We start from the raw sequence: 9,528 nt of genomic DNA on the forward strand, positions 1-9,528 counted from the left end.
ATTTAAATAAGGCAGAGGGTCGGGCGTGGTGGCTCATGCCTGTAATCACAGCACTCTGGGAGGCCAAGGTGGGTGGATCACCTGAGGTCACGAGTTTGAGATCAGCCTGGCCAACATGGTGAAACCCCATTTCTACTAAAAATACAAAATTAACCAGGTGTGGTGGCACATGCCTGTAGTCCCAGCTACTTGGGAGGCTGAGACAGGAGAATTGCTTGAACCTGGGAGATGGAGGTTGCATTGAGCAAAGATAGTAACACTGCACTCCAGCCTGGGCAAGACAGAGCAAGACTTCATCTCAAAAAAAAAAAAAAAAAAAAACGCAGAGAAAAGAAAGCCAAAAATAGCGTTTTAGAAACTCTCTGTATCTAGGTGTGGCCATCAGATAAATCTTAGCTAATGGGATCAAAGTGGGAGGAGTGATTGCAACTTTCGGGTGGTATATATAAAAGAGAAAAGGTGCAGGCTAGTATTAGCACGTTCTGGTGTACCATTTTAGAAAATGTGGATGAGTAAATCCCTTAGGGATGATGGAGCTGTTTACTGCTGTTTTGTGAAACACACACACACACACACACACACACACACATTCTTATATATATATACACATATATTCACACACACACACACACGTTCTTAATAAAACCAGTGTTATCTAGGGATCTCTAGAGTAGCATTTGATCCTACACCTTACTAATATAGCCCTGCCATTCTTTTCTGTCTCTGAGCTCTGTTTACTTCCCTCCCATTTTACAATTATTAGCTTTTTTGCTTGACAAATATATATTATCACTGCTAGACAACATAAAGACAGGAACTTTTGTTGCTGTACTGATTACTGAATATCCAATGTCTATTCCAATAATTAGTTAACAATAGACCTGCAATACATATTTGTGAATGTATGGATGAATGGGAATGGAAGAATAATGTAATTGGGTAAGTACTTTGAAGCTATTATTTATACAATTCCTTCAGCTTAAAACTCCAGAAATCACCAAAGGAGAGTTAATTCTGATGAAATTGACTGGGCCAGGGTGTCTGCAGCTGAGCATTAGGAGGTCCCCAAATGATTCCAAAACGCAGCCAAAGCAGAAAATGTCTATCATGGAAGATTCCCAGAAAAACACAATTCTTCATCAAAACTGATAAAACATTGACTACTGAGTTATTTGGGGATTTAGCATGCAACCATCTATCATATTTTGACAAGATAATTGATGCTATGCATGGGCAGTAGAACCATGTAGAAAGAAGTTTTGAATGTCGAATAGTTATCAAAGCAATAAGAATGTTGGGCAAAATTTAAAACACCACAAGTAAAAATTTATACTTAGTATATACATATTTTAGTTATATGTTAACATATACTAAGCCATTTATTCAAATATAATCATGGGATGGTTGAAATCATTCAATAGAAATGTATAATCTTAAATTCACTGAGATTACTCAATTTCTTTAATTTATGTAAAATAATGTGAAGTACATGGGCCTTGGAATTCTAATGATAAACCAAATCCAGACATTGCTTTTGGGGATTTCAAGGATAAAGTACATAAACATAATGTATGAGAATGCGTTGGCCCGTCAACAAAATATCCTGCTATTTTTACATAGCAAGAAAAAATCATCAATTCTCCAGTTGAATGGAAAAGTGAAATATATGTAACTCCACATATATGTAGCACAATTGTATACAATTGTATACATATAATTATTGTATTAACAAAGATACATAAAATTATTGACCATATAATAATAATTATATATAATTACATATATATATATAAAAAAAATAACCATGCCTACTTAACATTTTTATCCAACTATGTGAAAACATTTACTATGTTGAGTTGTAGGGTGACAAGTCAAGGGTAATGTGTGGATCTGTAGTATCAAGATTAAATTTAATAAGTACTCTGCATGCAACCAAATAAACAAATGAAAACAAGTAGATAGAAGCTGACTGTGTGCCTTGATATCATGGATCCAGGCTATAGGATATAGACATAACATCAACTTTTTGTAAACCTTTCATTTTCAACACTTTGCAGATGAATTATCATATACATTTTGAAAGAAATCCCAATGGCACTCCTTAAAATATTTCTGGGTTTTCAAAAGTGAGGCTTTTGCAAAGATTCTCACCTCTCAGTATGTCTAATTACTCTCTTTGTGCATTGAGACCTACCAGGCTCTTTCAAGATTCAAAGCTAAAGTTAGAAACTCAATTTCAAATGATATCAAAGCCTGTTCTGATCAGCACTTTGGTTTTTAATATACAATGAAATGCTTGAAAATCTAGGAAAATTATCATGTTAAATCATAGGCACCTGTCAATGTTTCAGCCTTTTAAACACATTTTATTGCAAGTTATTGAGATTATAGCAGTTAACTGTGAATTTTCAGTTTTACATTTGTATGAAAATTAGAAACAAATTAAATACTAGAGACAAAATGTGTTGGTTTGTTTTTATGAGATATAAGTATTATTCGGTATCTTATACCCAGTAGTGTATCTGCATTTCATCACTTAAAGCATTTTTACTTTGATTCGTCTATAACACAAACACAAACACACTCACACACACAGTGAAACTATGAATGGTGATATGACTGATTAAAAAAATATCTGATTATGCCTTGGAATCAAATCTGTCATTTACTCAAAAGAATCTTGTTCTTGTACATAATTGCATTCATTTATGACTAGCAGAACGCCATTAACATATTTGTAGGTTCTTTTAATTTCAGAAAAAAAATATTGCATGGGACATACTATTACTAAAATTTCTTCTTTGCTAATCTGAAGTTCTAATTCAACAAGAATCCTGTATGTTATTTGCTAAATCTGACAAACCTACTAATGGTAGAGAAACTTTGGAAGCCACTAAGATATTCATTGATGGAATATTTTAATACAGCAAACACATATATAGAACTTAAAACATGTCAGACACCATTCCAATCACTTTGCACATTTCTCTAGTAAATTTCTTGCATCTTGAATCCTATTTTGGTGTGTGCTTCTCAGAAGATCCAAACTAACACAGAAAATCTCTTTGTCCAGCTTGTCTAGAATGTTGCTCGTAATGTTAGATATCCTTCTTATGCTATGAATTAATTACAGCTCTATAACCATGCCTTGAAAACTTTGGACAATATTGGAGGTTAGTGGTGTGTGTTATCCTTTTCCCCTCCCCTAATGATTTCTCCACCTGGGAAATAGACTGGAATTAGCAAAGCACATTTCCACCTGACTTGGGTATTATACTAGTGATTTTTGCCTTATGTATCATATGCCTCGATATTTATTGTCATGAGATTTTATGCGTTTCATCACTACCAATGATCCCAGATGTAAAATAAAAGAGTGTGGCAGAACACCTGGCAAAGTATAACAGCGATCATGTTTCCTTAACTCTGCTGGGGTATCCATAAACTTCAAACACTAGGGGGCAGTAAGGCAGTGTTATTCATTTCTACAGACTTGAAACAACTCTGGAAGAGATTTCCCAAGCAGGTGGTCAAGAGAGCTATTTTGATGAGGTTTAATTTAATTATTATTTGACGCTATTTCATGTTGAAAACTACAAAACATTTTTTACAAGCACCTTTCTAAATGGTTCTATCATTTGGAATTCTGTAATTTCATTTGTTATTAAAAAATAATGTATTGATTAATTTGAAGACGTGAGGAGGAATTCTTTAATTGTCAAAGAAAAAGTACTTGTTTGTTTTCAAAAAATCATCTTTTAAATGTCATGTAGAGTTATTCCAATAACATAGCATTCTGGAAAAGCAAACTAATTGGTACAGAGAACAGATTTGGTGCCCAGAGGATGAAAGTGGAAGGAAAGAAATTTTGGAGATAACGAAACGTCTGTATTCTAATTGTGGTGGTGAGTATACAACTATAGTTTTGTCTAAACCTACAGAATGTACACTAGAAAGGGTAATTTTACTGTATACATGTAAAAATAAATTAATAGATGCATATATGTTGTCTGTTGCCCAACAATTGTATATTTTGATATTTATTGAAATATTGCTACTAGATCATTGAAGAATTTACCAGCAATTAAAGCACAGTTAGCCTTGTATATATCAAAAAAGGGAATTTCATATCCAAGAAAGAAGATATAACAGTGCAATATAAACAGTCTATGAAATAATTAAATCATCATTTGTATAAGATGAGTTTATTTATAAAATAAAAGAAAGAAAACTAGAAAATAATTATACGAAAATCCTGGAAATGACAGTATAATATTTGAAGTAAGAAATAACTTTTCCTAACTGATTGCTGTGTGTTGAAATATTACTTCTAAGTTACTAAAGATTGTTTTAAATTGAATCCCACTTTCTAGCCCAAACAAAATATAACAATTACTGAACAAAAACAAAAACAAAACAAAAATCAGCTTGGTAAGCTTGTGGACTTGGTCAGAGTTCACTGCAAATCTAATTCATAGGGATTACACCATAAGACAGACAAGTGCAATTACCATGGATGCTCTTGCTGAAAGTATAAAGCATCTAAAAGAATCCACAGCTATGACATATAGAATGCAACAGCCTAGGATATTTCATGCCTCAAAAATAAGATGAAATAATTGTGAAAAACATTGAAATAGGTCTAAACATTATTTGTATAGGAAACTATTATTAAAAGGAAAGAAATTGAAAAGTAGTCATACAGTAATCCCTAGATGTGAGAATTTAATATTTGAAATAAATATATTATATGAATCAACTAATAAACACTGTTAAATGGACACTCAGTGAATTGGAAAACTGATGTGAAGAAATCACACAATAAAACACTGAAATATAAAAAGAAAACATTAGAGATATTAAGTAAGTTGTAAGAGATATGAAAAGAAAATGACGCATGAGGGGTGCCTGTCCATATGGATAAGGCAGGGCTATAGATGCCCTCATCTTGCCACAGCTCTTCTAGGCCTCTTTAGGGTTAAGGCCTAGGGTTAAGAATTTCTGGTCTAACCGGTTGTCTAGCTTCACGTCCTGTTTCTATGGATTGTTTGTAACCAGCTTTTGCTGCAACTGTTTCTGCTGATTAATATCTTGCTAATCATAGGTTATGGAAAGACGGTGTTTCTGTTTTAAGGCTCTGTTAGAAATTACTGATGCACACAGTATATTGTAAATTCTTACCTCTGTATACCGTACTTCTGCATACAGATGTTATGTTAAAGAATTACTTCATCCCCATGTGACCATCACACCTCATAATCAAATGACCCTAAATCCCTCACTAATCTACCCTCGCCCTCACTAAACTTAATAATAAATGCTGGTATATCCAGTGCATCGTTGGCACTGTGGGACCAGAAGGCAGTGACCCCCCTGGACCCAGCTTTCACTATCTTGTGTGTGTCTATTATTTCTTGACCTGCTGATCCGCCTGGGAACAAAGAGAGACCCCCATTGCATTGTGGGCTGCTGGCCAGATCCCACAATACTATTCTACTGTTTAGTTTTATGAGATAAACTTTTTTAGATTTCATGTATGAGTGAGGTAATGCAGTATTTGTCCTTCTGTGCTTGGCTTATTTCACTTAACATAATGTCCTCCAGACTCATCTAACCTGTAAAAAGTGACAAGATTTCATTCTTTTTTAAAGCTGAACAGTATTTCATTGTGTAAATATACCACATTTTCTTTACTCATTCATCCATTCATGGACACTTAGGTTAATTCCCTATCTTGGGTATTTTGAATAGTGTTGCAACAACACGAGAGTGTACACATCTCTTTGAAAAACTGATATCAGTTCCTTTGGATATATACCCAGTAGTGGGATTACTGGATGTTACAGTAGTCATATTTTTACTTTCTGAGAAACATCTATACTGTTTTCCATAATGGCTACACAAGTTTGCATTCCCATCAATAGTGGGTAGGTTTCCTTTAATTCATATCTTCGCCAGCATTTGTTACCATTTTTCTTTTTGACAATAGCTTTTATACATGGGATGAGATGATATTTAACTGATGTTTTGATTTATATTTTCCTAATGATTAGTGATACTGAGCATTTTTTTCATATACCTCTTGGCCAGTTGTATGTCTTCTTCTGAGAAATGTCTATTCAGATTATTTACCCATTTGTAAATTAGATTATATTTTTTATATTGAGTTGTTTGAGTTCCTTACATATTCTGAATATTATCCCCTTGTCAGCTGTGTAGTTTGCAAATTTTTTTTTTTATTCTGTAGGTCGTCTCTTTACTCTGTTGCTTGGTTCTTTGGCTGTGCAGTAACATTTCTGTTTAATGTATTTTCATTTGTCTATTTTTTATTTTGTTTCCTGGGCTTTTGAGTTCTTATTAAAAAAATTCTTTGCCAAGACCAATGCCATGAAGCCTTTCCTCTAGGTTTCTAGGTTTTCTTCTGGTAGTTTTATAGTTTGGAGACTTACATTTAGGAATTTAATTAATTTTAAGTTAGTTTTTGTCACTGGTGAGAGATAATGGTCTAGTTCCACTCTTTTTTATGTGGATATCCAGTTTCCCCCAGAACCACTTACTGAAAAGACTAACATTTCCCAATGTGTGTTCTTGGTGCCTTTTTTGAAATGCTGTTGTCTGTGAATGTGTGGATTTATTTCTGGATTCTCTATTCTGTTCCATTAGTCTGTGTGTCTGTTTTTATGCCAATACCATGAAGTTTTAGTTGAAATAGTTTTGTAGTATATTTTGAAGTCAGGTAGTTTGATGCCTCCAACTTTGTGCTTTTTGATAAGGATGGCTTTGGTTATTTGTGGGACTTTCGTTATTCCATGCAAATTTTAAGATTTTTTTTCTGTATATATAAAAATAAAAATATATAAAAATTAGCTTTGGTAATTTGATAGGGTTTGCATTGAATCTGTAGGTAACTTTAGATCACATGGACATTTTAACAATATTAATTCTTCCAATGCATAAACACGAAATATGTTAATATTTATTTGTGTTTTCTTCAATTTGTTTTATCAACATTTTATAGTTTTCATTGTAGAGATGTTCTCATTGGTTAAATTATTCCAGGATATTTTGTATTTTTGTAACTATTATAAATGGGGTTGCTTTCTTGATTTCTTATTCAGGTAGTTCATGTTGGCATATAGAAATGCTAATAATTTCCGTATATTGATTTTGTATCCTGTGAGTTTATTGACTTTATTTATTAATTCTAACATTGTTTTGGTGGTATCATTAGGCTTTTCTGTATATTCAATCATGCTCTCTGCAGATAGAGACAATTTTACCTCCTCCTTTCCAATATAAATATCCCTAATTTATTTCTCTTACCTCATTGCTCTGGCTAGGACTTCCAGTAGTATGTAGAATAGTAGCAGTGGACATCCTTGTCTTGTTTCAGGATTTAGAAGAAAAGTTTTCACCTGTTTCCCATTCAGCATGATGTTAACTGTGGGTTTGCCATATATGGCCTTTGTTGTGTTGAGGTAAATTCCTTCTATATCTAATTTGTTGAAAGTTTTTCTAATAAAAGGATGTTAAATTTTATCAAACACTATTCCTACATCTATTGAAATTATAATATGGGTTTTTTCTTCATTCTGTTGATGAAATGTATCTCATTTATTGATTTGCATATGTTGAAGTATCTTCGGAATGCTGGAATAAGTCCCACTTGATTATGGTTAAATAATATTTTTGATGTGCTGTTTTATTTGCTTTGCTGTATGTTTTGGTGTCAGGATAATGCACATCTTGAAGAATGAGCTTGAAAGAATTTTCTCCCATTTCATTTTTTTGGAATAGTTTGAGAAGAATTGACATTGGTTCTTCTTTAAATGTTTGGTAGAATTCAGCAGTGAAGACATCAGGTCTTGGGCGTTTCTTTGATGGGAGATTTTTAAATTTTTAACTCAATTCTATTATGTGATATTGGTCTTTTCAGGTTTTCTACTTCTCTGATATTCAATATGTGTCCAGGAATTTATCCATTTTTCTAGGTAATCTGGTTTGTTGGGTTATAGTTGCTCATAATGTTTTCTAATAGCAAAAATATGGAACAGTTTACAAATTTGTATGTTATCCTTGCATAGGGGCCACACTATTCGTCTCTGTATCAGTCCAATTTAATATATGTGCCGCTAAAGGAAGCAAGCATCATACATACATTTTAGATGATAGAAACCTAAAAGAAATGGAAAACTCCAAAATTATCCAAGAAAAAGCTTATTCATTAACTTCAAAGATTAAAAATAAGATCGATGGCTGACTTCTCAAAAATGATTAAAGCCAGGACAAAATACATTTAAAGTGATAAAAGAAAATATTGGCTAACCTAGAATTCTAAACCTTTTTAAAAAGTATAAAAATGAAGACAAATATTGTGTAAAATAATGGATTACATCCTTTATAAAAGGCAAAGACAGACTGAATACCTAGTTTATCTTAAAAGATTAAAAAATGCGAGAACTGAATGTAATATGAAATCCTGTTCTGGATACTTCACAAAAATAAATGTGAAAATCCAACAAAAAGCTATAGCAGTCATGAATTCATATGTATCTGCAGTTAGAATGCAAAACATATAAAGCAAAATTCAACATATTTCAAGCCACAATAATAGTGCACTATCTCATTTCTTTCAGAAAATTTTGTAACAGTAAATGAAAAACAGATTACATGATATTTTGAATATTATGTTACATTATTTGAATTATTGTAACTGTGTTATTTGAACACAGTTAAAATAAGCAATCTCCATTGCATTTGCTAGAAGGGATTCCTCTGGCTACTATATCCCTCCTTCATATATTTTCATTTTCCGAGGCAGAGAGACATATAAGTTTAAGAGATTGGGAGGGAAAACCGAGCAGCCTTCCTCACCTTTTAAGGATCTATCTGCATTTAGAGATTCTACACTCTGCTCCATTGCCCTCCTTTATGCCATACTGGTTGAGTGAAGCCCTCACAGTGAGGCAGCATTGCCAGTGATTCTACCTGTGTAAGTCTGCCTAATTCAGGAGTCATATACTAGTAAGCCATTGCCAAGGACAACTAAGTCACATTTCTCATGGTCAATTTAACAATTATAAACTAGCTTTTTGTCTCTACTTGCCTGTCTGTAGTGACTACCTCTTAACTGGCTGAAATTATGGTAGTGGGAAAAAGAAGTGCTATTGTGTATGGGATCCTTATGATCCCTTTTCACATTTATAATTATATCATTCTATATAATAATTTAAAATTCATTTTTAAGCAGACAAAACTCATGCGCTATAATAGAAGTATTAAAATTCCAATGAATTTACTTAATATTGAATATGCCATTGGATCAATGAATTTGAAAATACCAATAAAATGATTGCAAAACCATAGTAAAAGAAAAATTTCACTGATGAGTAAATCAAAATTATTTTGAAAAAACTTCCACAAATCTTATGTGTTAAAGAAGAAATTAAAATAGATTATGCAATATTTAAAGCACAACAATAATACTGCAGATTAAAATGTATGAAGATCAAGATACCTGAGTAGAGT

General features: G+C 32.7%; 1 non-coding gene across 1 annotated transcript; it reads right to left on the reverse strand.

Annotated features, from left to right (window-relative positions):
- Positions 1 to 8,039: 8,039 nt before the first annotated feature.
- Positions 8,040 to 8,143, reverse strand: LOC112439922 (U6 spliceosomal RNA). The gene has a single exon (XR_003028145.1). It is a non-coding gene; the product is annotated as a U6 spliceosomal RNA (small nuclear RNA).
- Between the last annotated feature and the right edge of the window lie 1,385 nt (positions 8,144 to 9,528).

This window comes from Pan paniscus, chromosome 4, assembly GCF_029289425.2.
Source record: "Pan paniscus chromosome 4, NHGRI_mPanPan1-v2.0_pri, whole genome shotgun sequence".
Taxonomy (NCBI): domain Eukaryota; kingdom Metazoa; phylum Chordata; class Mammalia; order Primates; family Hominidae; genus Pan; species Pan paniscus.